The sequence below is a fragment of the Macadamia integrifolia genome, unplaced genomic scaffold (genome assembly GCF_013358625.1).
Source record: "Macadamia integrifolia cultivar HAES 741 unplaced genomic scaffold, SCU_Mint_v3 scaffold1075, whole genome shotgun sequence".
Classification (NCBI taxonomy): Eukaryota; Viridiplantae; Streptophyta; class Magnoliopsida; order Proteales; family Proteaceae; genus Macadamia; species Macadamia integrifolia.
Window position 1 is genome coordinate 3,175 of NW_024868076.1, and position 17,868 is coordinate 21,042.

At 38.4% G+C, this 17,868-nt stretch overlaps 1 long non-coding RNA gene across 1 annotated transcript; it reads right to left on the reverse strand.

Annotated features, from left to right (window-relative positions):
- Positions 1–10,444: 10,444 nt before the first annotated feature.
- Positions 10,445–16,847, reverse strand: LOC122062579. Its single transcript, XR_006135032.1, has 3 exons — positions 16,692–16,847; positions 16,173–16,430; positions 10,445–14,081 (listed from the first exon to the last, which is right to left on the reverse strand). It is a non-coding gene; the product is annotated as an uncharacterized LOC122062579 (long non-coding RNA).
- Positions 16,848–17,868: the final 1,021 nt, after the last annotated feature.

A 17,868-nucleotide genomic window follows, 5' to 3' on the forward strand; every position in this document is an offset into this window, starting at 1 on the left:
TAGAAGTACAAATTGAGCGAGTCATTTTACCATTATAAAAGGAGTCTTCAGGCAGTATCCATTACAACAGATAGAAGCAGAGGGGAGTTTATATCCGATCTCCATTCTATATCCGTCAGCAGTAACCAATTTCTGAGTGGTCTTTTCAAAGTATCTAGAAGGTACAAGTCCTTCGTTGATACAATTTATATCAGCGCCTGAATCAATTAAGGCGATAGTTTTAAGGCTAAACTCATGATTAACAACGATGTCAATCATTACATGCCATCTATGAGTTTGAACCTTTTGAATAGTTAAAACTTGAGCATCTTCAGAAGAAACTGCAGCAGGAGATGCAGAGGTACTAGCTACTATAGGTTGAGGTTGAGTTGCTAGTAGATCCTTAAAGGAAGCTTCTTCTTCTACATTTGGCTCAAAGTTTTGTGAATTGTAAAGTTCAAGAATCTGGATTCTTTGCTTAAGATTTTGAACTTCAGTTTTAGTTTCGTTGAGGTCCTTTCTGAGTTCCTGAATCGTAGGTTCTCGAGTAAGAGATGTGGCTTTAACTCGATTTATTATAGTTTTAAAACTATAATCTTGAACCTTGGGTTGAGCAGGAACAGGGCTAGGCCTAGTATTATCCTTAACTAAGGTTATATACTCGTGTAAGAGTTGAGCCTTAGTGGTAGGATCATTAACTTGGTCAATGGTTTTTAGAAGGAATGATTCTTCAGAAGAAAGAACCATCAAACCATTTTCTTTAAGCATAGCCTGATAAGGATCACAACTACAGTGAGGAGTCTGGGATTTAGACTTAGAGGAATCACTATCGAACTCAAGTTGAGCAACATCTTGATCTGAGTTGGACTCAGAGTCTGGCTCAGGGTCAGAAGAGCTGTATAGTAAGACTCTTTCAAGATTTTGCTTCTGAGAATCTTCAATTTCTAAAGCATTGATTCTAGCTTTAGTTCGACAGTTATTCTTATAGTGTCCTACCTTTCCACATTTATAACAAACAGGAGATTTGTTTGGAAAAGTATTTTGAGGACGAGATTTGGATAAGCGTTTCTTGAAAAAGCGCTTTGGCTTAGTCTTATATTGTTTAGCCTGGTATTTAGGCTTGGAAAACTTAGAGAGTTTCCTATGAGTTTTATTTGGACCTGAGGGACGAACCTTTTCAAATCCAAATTGTTCACAAAAATCTCCGAGTTCTCGGAATCCAGCTTGTCTCTCTTTAGACAATTGTTTCTTTAATTTAAGGTCTGTGCAGAGTTGAAGACCTTCATTGCATACTTCAGCAGCTAATTCCCCGTATGTATATTGCTCGAAGGAAATAGTGCCATTATGCTTTGCTTTAAGTCTATACCGGACCTTTTGAGCAAATAAGGGAGGTAGACCAGAGAGAAACTTTTCTTTCCATATGGCATTGTTACAATCCTCTCTAGAAAAGACTTTAGCAAAAAAGACATCTCTATACCATCTGTAATGAGATAGTGTAGGACATCTAAGATTCATTAATTGTTCTCTTGTTCGATCAGCTATGATTTCAGCTGGTCCAACAAAGTGAAGAGTTATGGTGTAAACCAAAGTGTTAACCGCATCTTCTTTGTTAACATAAACAGTTCGCTGGGCATAGTTGCCATCAGCTAATTGTTCAGTTAGCTGTTGCAGAACACGGGTTATAGCACCTATAATCTGCTGTTTAACATCTTCAGACAGATAAAAATCCCACCAACCACGAAGTTGGCCGAAAAATTCAGTTGCCATCATTTTAGCAACATCTGAATCAGATGAATGATTAAGTTTTGCTGTTATAGCATACATAAGCATCTGTTTCAGGAGATTGATGATTTGGTATTCGGACAAACCATCAATATTCCACTCGAAAAAAGTATTACCTTCGATCGGGAAATTGGCAGGTCCTCCTTCTACTTCAAATTGAATATCGACAGGAGAAGGTCGAGGGTAATAATAATTTGTAGGAGCGGTAGGCATAACTTTTCGAGCTCTTCGCATAACTTGATTAAGCTGAGGAAGAGACTCAGGAACTGCTGCCTGCTGAGGTAGCTTAGACTGAAATTCTTTCTCTGCAAATTCTATTTCATAATCAAAGGGTTCAACAAGAGAAAGAGTTGGGGCCTGGCTGTCTTCTAGTTTATCCTTAGTTACCTGGAGTTTTTGGAGTCGGGTAACGATTTCATCAAGAATAGTAGACTCCGTTTTCTTTTTAGGAATGTCCAGGGTAGGACCATAGGAGGAGGTTTAAACAAGACAGACTGATTACTTCTGGGTTGAGAAGTAAAAGTTGGCCAAACATACTTAGATTTAGTATGAGATGTACACAGAGTAGAGTTCCTTAATGAGTCTACTATCGTCTCTATACGATCAGTTTGACTTCCAATAGACTGAAGACAAAGGTTAGTAAAGTTATTTTGTTCAACAACTTGACTAAGTTGAAGTTCAGTCAAAGGAGCAGAAGTTCAGCTAGAAGTTTTAAGCGGAACGGCTGATCTATGGTCACCTATTTTTAAGGCTTGAAATGGAGGATGAACAGATTCAATTTTTGTTCCGTCCTTGGAGACATAAGTGGTGGTTACCTTCTTGATCTCACTAACCTGGTGAGAGTTAGAGGATCTATTAAGAAGATACAGTTTTAACCACGAGAAAAAGGGAAGATTAATTTGATGAGTTTCCATATGAGAAACCCATTTCTCATGAAGCTCTTGCCGCTCAGAATTAGAAGGATAATGTTCTTCAAAAATTTTTCTTTTTCCTTCATTCTTAGCGGATCTATATTCCTGGATTAGGAATTTCTTATTAATTTGGAATTTGGGTTCTTCTGTGATATGAATCATCAGAATTCCTAAGGCTTGCATATCAGATGGAGTTGGAGAAGAGGATCCAGTTTCTCTATTTATAGGAGCAAGAGTAGGCTGATATTGAGCCTGGGAGTGGTCTCTTGGTAGAGGACCATAAATAGGTTGATTAACTTGGGAAGGTGTATGATTTGTACCCTGAAGATTAATGATTCCATCATAATTCTCATTCTGAACTCTAGAAGTAGAAGCACGAGAGGGTGCTTGATACTGAGGATTGTTAGAAAAAGAAGAAATTACAGAAGAGGCTGATCTCCTAGAATCATGAGATCTACGGTCAAAAGTAATTTCCACATCACCAGAAGGAAGCTGAGTGATACATGATGGGGAAGTTCTCATGGGTGACTGAGGTTGAGCCACAGAGGTTAAGGTCTAAGAGTCAGGAAGGTTTATTTCTGACCATTTGATACATCTAGGCACAAAAACTTGAGATCTTTCAGAATTAGCCTGGAAACAGACGGTTTGACCTTTTGGATCTATAACCTTAGCATTACGGGCACAGGTTGTCATTGCCTTATAATAGATACGATAGATTACTGCAATATTCTGCGTGCCTGGGAGAATATCGTATCCATGAGTTCTTAAGGTAATAACAACACCATTTAAAATATTTAGATCTGTGAGGGACATTGGAAGGTTGGGTCTACTTTGAAAATAGATAGGTCCTTCACAGAGACTGGTCTTAACAAGACCCATTAGAGATTCATTAAAATTATTCATTCTTGCATCTCTAATGGCAACAAACACTGCACTATTCAACCCTGGGAGAGTTAAGGGTTTTAGGGCGACCTGAACTAGGCCGATGTGGATAAACTTAAATCCACGCTCTCTATGCCTCTGGATCTGAGAGCTGGTCAAGAGTTGAATTTGCTCTTGATCAGAAGCAAGAGTATGTGTGCTTTCGCATGTCTTAATAACATAGTCACTATGAAATGCGAAAGTACCTTTATGGTATACCTCGGATTCAAGTATTCTAGGTATGGTATAATTATTTATAGCAACTTCTAGGTTGTGAAAAACCACTTCTTCGGAATTATGGACTGAGTCTTGAGTCCTTCCGGATGTGCTAGCCTCAGAAGATGAAGATCTTCGAGAATTGGAGCTAAAGTATGAAGCCATGCTATAGAGGTTCGAGTCAATAAGGGTCTCTGGTCAATATATCCTACTGTCAATCCCGCCTACTGTCAATACCTTTTCGCCTTCAAAGCCTATCTGCGGCAACACGGCTGAGTACGACTTGGGTGTAGGTCGACACGACTTGGGTGTAGGTCTATACGACAAAGGGTGAAACACTACCAACTTAATGGTCCTTACGACTTTGGCACCTGTTCTAACTTGGCTCTGAAACCATTTACTGCCAGGATCACACAGATCAGAGATTATGCGAGGGAAGCTATCAGACTGAGCAGTTGTTTCTTCTTAGCACAGAGTCTTGCTAATTCAAGGGTTTCTAACCGATGAAGGTTAGAGAAGTGGTCTGGATTTTCAGCAAATAAATGAATATAAAAATTATATAAGCATAAGAAATATCAATTAGACTATCAATCCAAGCAATATCTTCTTTTAATTTTCTAATTGCTAACATAATACATGAAAAGCAAACTAAAAGAAGTAAAGGAAACTTACATAAGAGACCTTGATTTTACAAAAGAAGATGGAAGAAAACAACACTTGATTACAAAACTTCACTACTCACAAACACTCACAAAACTGTTTACAGAACACTCAAAAGAACACTCACAATTTACAGACACTCTAGGACTTATTTCGTGGTGTATTCTTCGGTATTATTTTTCGATGTCTTCCATAGATGAGGAGCTTCTCCTTTTATAGATGGCGGACACCAAACTTCAACAAATTATGGTTGAGAGATGCTGATGGGCCTTGATGGAGATGGCGTCGAATAGGCATTCAATCAACCGAAAGTGAAAATTGAACAGCCTCAAGATAAAGTGTTACTTTCAAAAAGTAGGTACACCTAATAAGGTGTGGGGTAGTTGTCAAAAGCTGATAAGCTTCCGTCGAAAGATATTTTGTCGGTAGTCCAAGTGTGTGACTGAAATTAAGCCACGAAAAGAGTCTCTGGCATTCCACGTGGGAGGACCCACTGTTTTCCAGAAGAGTCTTAAGTTAGGTGAATTATTAAAGTGTCCACCCGTGACACTCACTATAATTCGCTTATAGTGCTGCGTGACGCATGCCAAGACGTCAGTCTGACTAAAGTGGCACTAGGTGTGGATGCTTGACACCTGGCAAGTATCAAAGTAGCGTGTCTGATAATCACGGCACTGGGTCAAGGTTCAAGCATCCACACCTAGTGCCACTTTAGTCAGACTGACGTCTTGGCATGCGTCACGCAGCACTATAAGCGAATTATAGTGAGTGTCACGGGTGGACACTTTAATAATTCACCTAACTTAAGACTCTTCTGGAAAACAGTGGGTCCTCCCACGTGGAATGCCAGAGACTCTTTTCGTGGCTTAATTTCAGTCACACACTTGGACTACCGACAAAATATCTTTCGACGGAAGCTTATCAGCTTTTGACAACTACCCCACACCTTATTAGGTGTACCTACTTTTTGAAAGTAACACTTTATCTTGAGGCTGTTCAATTTTCACTTTCGGTTGATTGAATGCCTATTCGACGCCATCTCCATCAAGGCCCATCAGCATCTCTCAACCATAATTTGTTGAAGTTTGGTGTCCGCCTTCTATAAAAGGAGAAGCTCCTCATCTATGGAAGACACCGAAAAATAATACCGAAGAATACACCACGAAATAAGTCCTAGTGTCTGTAAATTGTGAGTGTTCTTTTGAGTGTTTGTGATTAGTGAAGTTCTGCAATCAAGTGTTGTTTTCTTCCATCTTCTTCTGTAAAATCAAGGTCTCTTATGTAAGTTTCCTTTACTTCTTTTAGTTTGCTTTTCATGTATTATGTTAGCAATTAGAAACTTGAAAGAAGATATTGTTTGGATTGATAGTCTAATTGATCTTTCTTACGCTTATATAAAATTTTATATTCATTTATTTGCTGAAAATCCAGACCACTTCTCTTACCTTCATCGGTTAGAAACCCTTGAATTAGCAAGACTCTGTGCTAAGAAGAAACAACTGCTCAGTCTGATAGCTTTCCTCGCATAATCTCTGATCTGTGTGATCCTGGCAGTAAATGGTATCAGAGCCAAGTTAGAACAGGTGCCAAAGTCGTAAGGACCATTAAGTTGGTAGTGTTTCACCCTTTGTCGTATAGACCTACACCCAAGTCGTGTCGACCTACACCCAAGTCGTACTCAGCCGTGTTTCCGCAGATAGGCGTTAAAGGCGAAAAGGTATTGACAGTAGGCGGGATTGACAATAGGATATATTGACCAGAGACCCTTACTAACTCGAACCTCTATAGCATAGCTTCATACTTTCGCTCCAGTTCTCGAAGATCTTCATCTTCTGAGGCTAGCACATCCGGAAGGACTCAAGACACCGAAAAATAATACCGAAGAATACACCACGAAATAAGATAGAGTCCTAGAGTGTCTGTAAATTGTGAGTGTTCTGTAAACAGTTTTGTGAGTGTTTGTGAGTATTGAAGTTCTGTAATCAAGTGTTGTTTTCTTCCATCTTCTTCTGTAAAATCAAGGTCTCTTATGTAAGTTTCCTTTACTTCTTTTAATTTGCTTTTCATGTATTATGTTAGCAATTAGAAAATTAAAAGAAGATATTGCTTGGATTGATAGTCTCATTGATCTTTCTCATGCCTATATAGAATTTTATATTCATTTATTTGCTGAAAATCCAGACCACTTCTCTAACCTTCATCGAAAGTGAAAGTTGAACAGCCTCAAGCATTAGTGTTGTGCATTAGTGCTATTCTTTTTCTCTTATGAATTTTTTTTACTACTGCATGATTCCTTCTTCTCCTGCTAGTGCATTTCCCTACTACTATAGATAGACTGTAGTGCATTAGTTATTATTTTTTAGATTGTAGAGTGCATTAGTTATTCTTTTTTAGATTGTCGAGTGCATTAGTGGCAGTGCAATGCTTCTTCTCTTATGATTTTTTTTTTACTACTATTGACTATTGTGCATTAGTGCAATGCCTTCTCTCATTTTTATTTCTTATTTTTTGTTACTTAGTTTCTTTTGTTGTTCCTTATGTTTGTGTAGTACTGTAGTTTATTCAAATAGATATGGCTACTAGTGGTAGTGGCGGGCCATCTGCTAGCACTGGAGCATCAACATATGATATAAGCAAAGACCCAACTAGGAAGGCCAAATCAAAAGACCCCGGGCGGAAGTATGGATATTGGCCAATCTTAATGATAAGAACTTAGTGCGATGTACACTTTGTGGAAAAGATGCCAAAGGAATAATCAAAAGGCTTAAGCAACATTTAATTGGTGGGTATGGAGATATATCAAAGTGCCCAAAAACAACTGCAGCAATCGCTAGAGAGATGCATGAAGCTATCATGCGAAATCAGAAGAGGAAGCCTGATGTATTTTATGAGGATTATTCTGTTGATCATTAGCAGGGAGAGGATTTGCCTGAAGAGATAGAAAGTGGAGGGCAACTCCAGTCTGGTGCACCAAGGCCCCCAACTATAGACTCCTCAATAAAGAACCTTGTGCCAAGCTCTGGAACATCTTCCAAAATGAATAAAGCTAATGTTATTACACAAGTGGCAGTAAAGGGTCCGATAGATTCTTATCTTCGACGGACTCCTGAAGAAATAGTTGGTGAGAGGAGGTCTAAAAGTTCTACCTAAACAACAATACAAAGCATCATAAGATCAAATGTAAACAAAAAGAAAACTAATGCTGTTGCAAAATGGTTTTATGAAGCTGGCATCCCATTCAATACAGTCAAGTTAAGGAGCTTTGAGGAGATGGTTGATGCCATTGAGCAGTTTGGGTCAGGATATAAGCCCCCTTTTTACCATGAGTTGAGAGTGCCCTTACTACAGGATGAAAAAGCTCAGATTGACTGTATCAATAAGAAATATGAAGATTATTGGAAAAAGCACGGGTGCACTCTTATGTCTGATGGGTGGACTGACAAGAGAGGTAGACACTTGATTAATTTCCTTGTCAATTGTCCATTGGGGACTTATTTTATGGGCTCTGTAGATGTATCTAGTGAGTCTCAATATGCAGACATGTTATTTCAGCTGCTTGATAGTAAAATTGAAGAAATTGGGGAGGATAATGTGGTACAAGTAGTTACAGACAATGCAGCTAATTATGTTGCAGCTGGTACAATGTTGATGCAAAAACGGAGTAAGCTTTATTGGACTCCTTGTGTAGCTCATTGTTTGGACCTCATGTTAGATGAAATTGGCAAGTTGAAAGCTTATAAAACAACAATAGAGAGGGCAAAAACAATGACAAGTTTTATCTACAGACATTACAAACTTGTTGATGCTTTGAGGAAAAAGACAAATGGGATAGATCTGGTGAGGTCTGGAGTTACAAGATTTGCTACCTCATTCTTGACACTACAAAGTTTGTACAAGAACAAGGATGCCTTGAAGCAATTATTTGTATCTGATGATTGGAATAGTTCTAAGTTGTCGAAGACAGAGGCAGGTAAGAAAGTACTTGAGACAATACTTGCACAAACATTCTGGAACCGTATACTAGATTGCTTAAGAGCATCCCAACCAATTTTAGTTGTCTTGAGGTTAGTAGATGGTGATGAGAGGCCTGCATTGCCTGAAGTTTATTTGGCAATGGAAATAGCAAAAAAAAGGATAAAAGTAAATTTTTCCAACAAAGAACGGTCATGGAAGAAGGTGCTAGCAATTATTGATGACCGTTAGGAGGTCCAAATGGATCGACCTTTATATGCTGCTGGCTTTTACCTAAATGCTAGTAAATATTTTGACTACATCAATGATGAGAGACTCCCTTTTGAAGAATCATGTAAAATACAAGATGCATTCATGGCAGTTATTGAAAAGATGGTGTCCGACTTAGCTATGCAAGACAAGATCATACGTGAGTCTCAAATGTACAGAAAAGGTGAAGGTAGCTTTTCAAGGATTTTGGCTATTAAACAACGGAAAGCCGGTGAAGGAGCATTGGATCCTAGTAAGTACTAAGTATTTTTTTTTTTAATTTTAATAAGTATTTAACAATGTGTATCTAATTTTTTCCTTATATATAGTCTCTTGGTGGGAAACACATGGATCTTCGGCCCCTACACTTCAATAATATGCAATACGCATATTAGGCCTTTGTTGCTCCGCTTCCGGTTGTGAGCGCAATTGGAGCACATTTGATTTTGTAAGTATTTTTTAAATATTAGTTCATAATTATACTTCTTACATCTATTTCTTGACTTAAATAAAGAGGTATTTATGTATTCAGATTCACACCAAGAAGAGGAATAGACTAGAACATCAGCGCTTGAATGATCTAGTCTATATCCAATATAATCGTCGGCTTCATTCAAGGTTTCAAGAAAGAAGGGAAAAGGGCAGCAATTATGATCCATTAATTCTTGATGAAATGAATTGGAGTAGTGAATGGATAACAGGGGAGCAAGAAGATGGAGATTTAGTCCATCCTGGAGACGACCTCACATGGGGAGATGTTGATAGAGCAGTTGGTGCATCTACATCGGTTGGGGGTCGTAATTTACCTAGGAGGGCTCAAGGATCAACAAGTGCAGCCAATATTTGCTACACACGTCGTGGTAGGGGGAGGGCCACTGTTGAGGAATCGTCAGATGATGAAGTTGAAGAAGAGGTCCACGATGTTGTGCGTGATGATGAAGATATTGAAGAAGACTTTGGTGATGGGCCAACTGATTCTATGAGTCAGCAACAACAGGAGGGAGAAGAAGTAGATGTTGATTTGTTAGCTTGATTATGGTTAAACAAGAACAAAGTTTAGCTTGATGGTTTATTTTGTTGTTTTAAAATTCATAATTTCATACTTTAAAGCTTACTAAAGTTTAGCATTTTGGTTTATTTTTATGTTTCTCAATTTCCATTAGGTGTTTTTAATTCTCCCCGGGTAGGATTGGAACCCATGGCCTATCACCTATCATGAGTCATGACTCATATATTAAGGAACAAGGTTTCTCTTGTTGCTTAGTGCTTTAGTGTCACTAACTTATACATATTGATTGACAGGGGGTTAAACATTAAAATATCATGGTTCATGGACTCATGGTCTATGATGGACTTTGTGGATCTCGTTTTGGGCATCATAGAAGTAAGTATATCTAACTACATACTTAAATAGTTAAATATTATATTCTTTATAATATTTCATTAGGAATTATATGTTGTTATGCCTTTTGTTTTATTTATAGCTTTTTTTTTATGAATAATTTGTTCATTTTTTGTTGTGTTTTCTCATGTTAGAAAATATATATCACTTTGCAATTTGCATTGATATGAATTTCATGTTGAATGTTGATTCTTGTCTCTTGATGTTGCTTAAAGTGTGTACTTTTTTCCCTTGATGTTGCTTAAAGTCGTGCTTCTTGTATTTTGATATAACTTAAAAGCTTGATTTTTTACAAGCAATTTAAAATTAAGTATATCATTGTTATACAGTTATACTAGATATAATAGATATATTAAAAAAAAAATAGTAACGTCTTTTTTTGCGCCTAATTCGCCGTAAGGCGGGCGCCTTCTCGCTTAATCGCTTAAACAGCCCTCTAACGCCTTGGTTCGCCTTGTCGCCGTGACAACTATGGCGATGACAAAGGCAATCTCATAGCCACCCAAATTGGAGTACTGGCGAAGGATTGCAAAGACAAAAGTGGTTGAGAAGGAGAGAGCAACATATGATGATTGGTCGAGGAAGTGAATCAGGTTTAGTGTAGAAGGCAAGGCCCTTCTGTTGCTTGGTATCTTTTATGCAAGTCAGCAAGAGGAGGCCATTGGGTGTGATCTTGGCTATGCCGTCCAAGCTCAAGTTAGCTCCTCTGAAGCCACAGTAGGTGAAATCAACTTCTTTTCCCTATGAAGCTGCTCCAAAATTACTCACGATGAGGAACAAAATCGTAAGCTTAAAAACAGAAAACAGGCTTCCGGATTCTGGAACCTTAAACACTCCTCTTCCTGTTCAAAAAAGGGTAAAAGGGTAAGTGATGTAGATCAGACTTGCACAAGGAAGGGGCTGCTAGCCCCATCAAACCAAGCCCAGATTTGGTTTCCTTTTTGGGTCCTTCTGGCCAGCTCAGCAGCAACTGTTAGAATCTTCAAGAAAATATCTACTGATTTCAGTCTGGAGCTATATTGCCTTAATATAAAGATACAGCTGGAGAAAAATAAAGGAAGTTACTGTTCACGTGAACAGTAACCAGCCCAATATTTCTTCAAGAATGTGTTGCCTTTTTGGTGTTTAGAATCTTTGTTAGACAAGTAATTAATTTAGGAATGTTTTAGTTGATTAGTTTCCTAGTTACTTTCCTTCTCTTGTTAGTTTCCTATTTTTGTAACCTTATATTATGAAGGAGCTGCTGTGCCTATTTAAGAGGCTAACTGATTGTAACTGGGGGAGATTTAATTAACGAAAATTTAAGTTACATTCATGGCTGAGATAGCTTTATTTGAGAGGTGAGATGCCTAACCCATTGAGGGGTGTGATTCCCAGAACCTGAGGGGTGAGATACCCATTCCATTATTCCCTTTCACCCTTCTCAACCCTCCATCTGTTCTATTTTCTTTTCTTTATTTCCTTCTTTATCTGTGCTTGTGAGAGAGAGACCTGAGAGTATTTTTTTTAAAGTATCGATTGAAGGTCCAACAGAGCCAAGTTGCAGAATAAGGATCCGTTGCAGAACCAGCCATCAATTCTCAGAAGTTAAGGTATTGGACAGAATTGATCAAGTCTGCTTCCCAGTTTTTGGCCAGCACTTAGAAGCCCAGCAGAGGAATTAAAGGGCTGATCTAAGGAGGGCCATCAGTCAGTGTCTTAGCTCCTGCAGAAGCCGTCAAACTCCCATCACAGGTGCTCCCCTGTTCTGGTCGAACCCAGTTCTGTCTGGGATTTGTCTTCTGTTGCTGAACTTGGTTTTCTGGGCTATTTCTTGCTGCTGCCGGTATTTTCTGGGTGAGTCCTGGTTCTCTTGGGACAGTGTTGATCTTCTAAATTTCTGGGTTTTGTTTCCTCTGTTTCTACTACTATTTCTGATTTCTGTTAAGGCTAATTAGAGGGTCAGATTTGAATTGGTTTGAGCTTACATATTGGAAGTTATTACCTAGCGTAACCTACTTCTACATTAGTAAGTTTACCCTTCTTCAAGGGTGGTTTGGCCATTTGGAAATCTCTAACCCGCTGACATCATCACTTAACCGGAATCAACTAATGGAGTGGAACTAGAAGGAATTTTGTTATGCAAGTGTGGGTGGTACTTGATATTTCACAAAAAGTTTGGTGTGACATGAAATGATGAAATTCAGGTTAGTTACAGGGGTGGTACAAGAAATTTTCCCTACAAGAAAAAAAAAAGAATTAAGATTGTCATTGTCATATCTCTTTTTTTTTTTTTTTTGGGGGGTGATGGAAATATAAAATCTACCATCCAATCATTGGACTTGTGGAAGGAGAAAGAAGATACAGATGTCAAAAAACACAACAGAGACTACAATCACTGGGAACCACTAACAATTGATTGACAGTACTTTCAGTTTCAGCTATCAAATTGTGGTAAGATTACATCCATCTAAGAATCAAGTGCTCCCAACAAAATGTTCCAAGTATTGGTCACTGAAGCTTAAGACTTTCCTTACCTAAGATATAAGAAAGCCTCCATGGGTGCCACTAACATTTATTGCTTACCTAGGTAAGTAGCATATTTTTTTTATTCATTCTGCCACTTCCTAGAACCGGAAACCACCAATTTATATTTATTTTGTTTTTAAGTGATTAAATCTATAGGGAAGATGGAAGTCCACCTCAAAATCACCTAGTTTAATATTCTTTGTTGTACCTGGGAATCACACAAGACAAATTCCTATGTCAACTTATTTGGCGGCTTTGGCATGACTATGCATGTAAAGAAGTGCAGCCAACACAAAATAATGATTAAACAAGGAACCAAATCCCAACTTACTGCACAGCCAGGAAGCCAGCATAGCAGAGTTTCGAAATTGAACATTCATGCAATCTGAGCTAATCCATGTCTTGCTTGTTGTTTGCAATTTGGATCATCATAAAATTATTGTCTAGCTAGTAAGTAGATAAAGAATGCACCCAGTGCCCAAGGTTCACACTACAGCAAAATCTGGGGAGGGGCATATGAAAGCAGCCTTAACCCCCATTTTTTGTGGAGGTGCTGTTTCCTTGTTTGAACCTGTGACCACTAGGTTGCAATAGAGCAAACTTACCGCTGCACTAAGGCCTGTCCTCTGCGCAACGGTAAGGTTGTTCCATTGCGACCTAATAATCTCAAGTTTGAGTTAGGAAACAGCCTCTCCATGAAGCGGAAGTAAGGCTGTGTACATGACCTTCCCCCAAACCCTACAGTGGCGGGAGCCTCCTGCATTGAGTACGCCTCTTTAGCTAGTAAGTAGATGTTGAGATAAATGCGAGGCAAGCCTAAGACCATAAACGATAGAATCAGAAACCAACTTTTATGAATAAATCTGGGGGAAGCAACAATAGATGAAAACAGGAGAACAGAGATAGTTCCGTACATGTACAGTAAAGCAGACTACAGAAGCAGACATGGTGCAATTTGAAGATGTTCAAAGGATAAAGAGGAGCAGAATGGCCTAAAACAATATTATTTGCAAACTGATTGAGGAAATGGCCCAGAAGGAGCAGAATGTTGGAACAGGATTTGTGTGGCCACCCAATTAGCCAAGTCATAGTTGAGTATAGTTGTGTAATCTTCCGCCAATCACTTTCACTTCATACCATGTAGAAAAGACCAGAATGCATAACCGCACAACAAATCATATGGATCATTCATATGCTATGGAGAATCCAGAATACTTATTTAATTTCATATCATGGGTTCATAGCCCATAGGTCCTTGAGACCAAGGATGGAAAATTGACCAAGGTCGGCATATCAACCGGGATCAGTAGGATTACTGGCTCAGCAAACCACTTGTGGGTTTATAGTATGAGAAGTGTCAGAAGTGCCTTAACTGCATGTAAAATAATACAATTATTCATACCTTTTCAAGACCACCACGGGACGTTACCTCCACGAAAAGGCAATGTAGATCCAGGGCCTTTCCTCCCATGGTAGGCACCCTGTCAAATCACAGTGCAAAATGAAGACTAAAATGAAGGACTTTCTCTGCTCTCATGTAGGAATCAGATGGTTAGTACATGAGTGTGAATCCAACATACATTAAATTTCATGGCACACACAACACTGCCAATTTGGCAAGGCAACATCTTCAAAATGCTAAGTTAAATAACAAATGCATTGATCTAAATAACAGATTACTCCCATTGAATTTGAATTTTTAGTTTTCACCCATAGAGATCATGGGTTTTTCATACCATTTCACGTCTATCCAGAATCATATATAACCTAACAAATGCCCCATGTACATAGACAAGTGAAAAAATCAACTTCATTATGTTGCTAAGAAGTAAGAACTCAAGGATCCATCAAGTGTTCGCATTCGGTTTCCACAAGAAACACAACAGCGGTATCATGCTACAAGGATATTTTACAAAAAAAAAAAAAAAAGCACAAAGAAAAGGCTAAACAAAACAGCATGTACCAACTTCAATAAAAATAAAAAAATTAATACAATAATTGAAGGAGGTTGAGAGCTAGAAAACCACTCTCCAAGAAGGCAGTCCACAAAAATCAGTGAATGTAGAAAGGCATAAAGTCTATGGCAGTAAGTTTAAAAAACAAAAAACAAAGCAAAACTACAAATCAAAGACCCATAAATCTTATATTCCAGGAGAGACTGCAACAAAGTGTCTACTAAAAGAATTCGACTTCTTGAATCTTAACCAAAGCCCCGATATTTGCAAAAAGAAGCACGTTTTTTGACAGAAAGTCAGGACCAAAAAACACGGGCACACTACCGACATCCGATAAAATAACTGCTGTGCATAAGAAAAAAAAGAATTTGAAAAATAGGGGGAAATTCAAATTGTAATGAACCAGAAAATAAAACAGAGAACTATTAAGCGATCTGATAAAAACAAATGATCCTGCATTGTAACTGACAAAGAAGTTTAGACACACTCCCCCCCCCCCCCACCTTCCACCCAAAAAACAAACCATTAAAGAAGCAATGCCACGCCCAGCCGCCTATTCCACCAGACTGAATGATATGAAATTGGGAGAAGTCAACCCCATAAATCGACTTTTAAGATGAGGCAACCCAAGACCATATCAACCCACATCAAATCCCTTTCATAACCAATGTGATATCAACCCCCCATATGACAAATATGGGAATGTAATCCTGAAAAATACAAGTATCATATTCATAGATTTAATTATAGGGAAAAGGCGGGCACGCCAGCAGGGTGCCCAGCCTTGTGTCTGCCTCTCTCCTCCCCCCCCCCCCTCTCTCTCCCGTGTCAGCTGCCCACTTGCTTACCTGGAGAGGGCGCATGCCTAACCCCCTTCCCATAAGGGAAAATTGCCTGGAGGCTAGATCTAATAGATAAGAAAATAAAAGAAATTACAAAACAAGTAGGGTTGACTTTGTTTTTCAGCTACTTTTCTTGTAAACCTACCTGTTTCCTAATTATTGTTTTAATCTAGTAAATCTAGGAAATTGTCCCCACTCTTTAGAGGAAAAAAAAAAACCAAAAAGGCAGCGTCACCAGGAAAAATATTTGCAGTTCCTGCTACCCGAGCATGCGGCCGACGAAATAGAATAATTCACTTTCCCTTCGGGTTTACAAATACCCTCCTGAGTTTTAGTATTTTCTAATCAATCGTTTAAGATTTCATTCTTTGATACGAAATCAGGTAAAATACCACTCACAGAAAAATGAAAGAACCCATATTCCTTTGATGGGAAAATCCCAGCAAAATGGAAAACAATTTCTGAAACTCACTGCAAGTCAAAATCACAGACACATAAAAGATCTTCCTTAGAAATTAGAACAGAACCATATACAATAAATATAAACACCAATATATATAAACAACTAACCACCTAGAAGAAGCCTCTCCTCCCCTCTCACCAGGGGAAAAAAAAAAAGGTTCCATTTACAAAAGAATTCAGATCTAAAAAAAATGGGGAAATATAACATATAAAATCCGAGAAACCCTGCCAATTTGAGACGACCATAACCCATTTCATACAAAGATAAACGCCAAAAAAATTCCTGGAGTAGATAAACAGGTCAGAAACTCACATAAACTTGGTGCCCAAATATCTGTGAAGATCCTGTAGTGTTTGCATGAACATCTCTGCATTCTGAACGACTTGCTCGTATTCAACGGCCGGTGAAGGATAGGATTTGGTTACGTCTGAATCCCAGCCCTTGGTATTGTTGGGTGGTATTGGCGGTGGAAGCTCCGTACCAGCAGTAGTAGTAGTAGCCGCAGTAGCATTTGTAGTGGGAGTTTGTGGACTCCTGGTGGCCGTACCTGTTGCTGTTGATGTTGGTTCACTGGAGAGATGGGTAGACATTTTTCTTTTAGAAGGGTTTGAAAAGCATAATTTTCCCTTTTAATGAAGGGGAATCAAAAACTATCCGATTGGTAAAAAGTCCACAATTCACACAGGAGTACAGGACAAAGGAGAAAAGAAGGGAGAATGGAATCCGATGGATGGGGCCTGGGGGATTGATTGGGGGAAATGGAAAACCTTCTCCAAACTAAAACAATAAAAGGGTAAAATCAAAATCAGAAGGAATAATGATTTATCTTACCTCATATTATATATTTTATCTTCTTTTCCATTATGCAACCGAAACTCCTTGTATGAATCTCATCTAACAAGGCGTGAAAGAAATGTTTATATAGAATCGGTAAGGCTAACGCGCAGCAATAGATACAGAACGACAGGAATACTTTTCTGTTAATATATATATATATATATATATATATGATCATATTATTCAGCCGGAGGCTGCCGGTTCGGTAGAAAAGAAGATGTAAAAAAGATGATGTAAAAGAGAAAAATCTATCCAAGAGAGGCACAGCAGGAATATGAGCAATTAAGAGGAATTAAAAGAGTATAAGGACTTTAGTGAAAGGCTTCGACAAAGAGTGATACATGAAAATAATTTTATTTTTTTTTTTTTTTACTTTAATTCAAGCTTGCATAGGACGCCATGCTTATACAACTCACAACCTCACACTGGGATTCAACCGGTGATACACGCACAGTAATTTAGGCCCAGTTCTTTTGGAATGTTAACTCAAACAGTCTTTTTACTTTGGGGAATACTTAGTCATGGACTACAAGTCTTATAGTTCATGTATGACACCATGCCAACATGATTCATACCCTCACATAGGGGTTCTGCTTACCAGGACTCAAACGGCCACCTTGCCTCAACGTCCAGAGCGTAAGATCCTATTCTTTTGGAATATTACTATAAGAGGTTGTAGTATAAACATAAGGCTACTTAGTCTGAATGCCTGTAGGTACTAATCTAGATCTAGAGCTTTAGACTACTCTCTAGTTATATACCAGTCCACTACTCCTGATATAATACAGAGTTCAAGTGTCCTAATCACTCCCTAAGGAAGATCTTCGATCTTAACCCACTTCCAATAATTTCGGAAGAGTGGTACTAGAATTTACAATTTAAACTATGGACTCACATGTACATAATGCTCTTATCTTGTCCTTTCATATGTCCTTAACTCCTTTAATTTTAGAGTACTACTCACTCACGCTTATTATGAACATATTAATAGTAAGATTTGAAAAGAAAAACTTACAGGAATGATGTGAAGATTCAAAACCACTTCCTTGTATTGCTTTCTGATTTCTAATATCGAACTTCTTTTACAAAGACTCCAAAAACTTCCTCCTTCCAAACTTCTTCCTAGGACTCTATTTATAAGACCAAAATTACATTCAAATGAAACTTCATT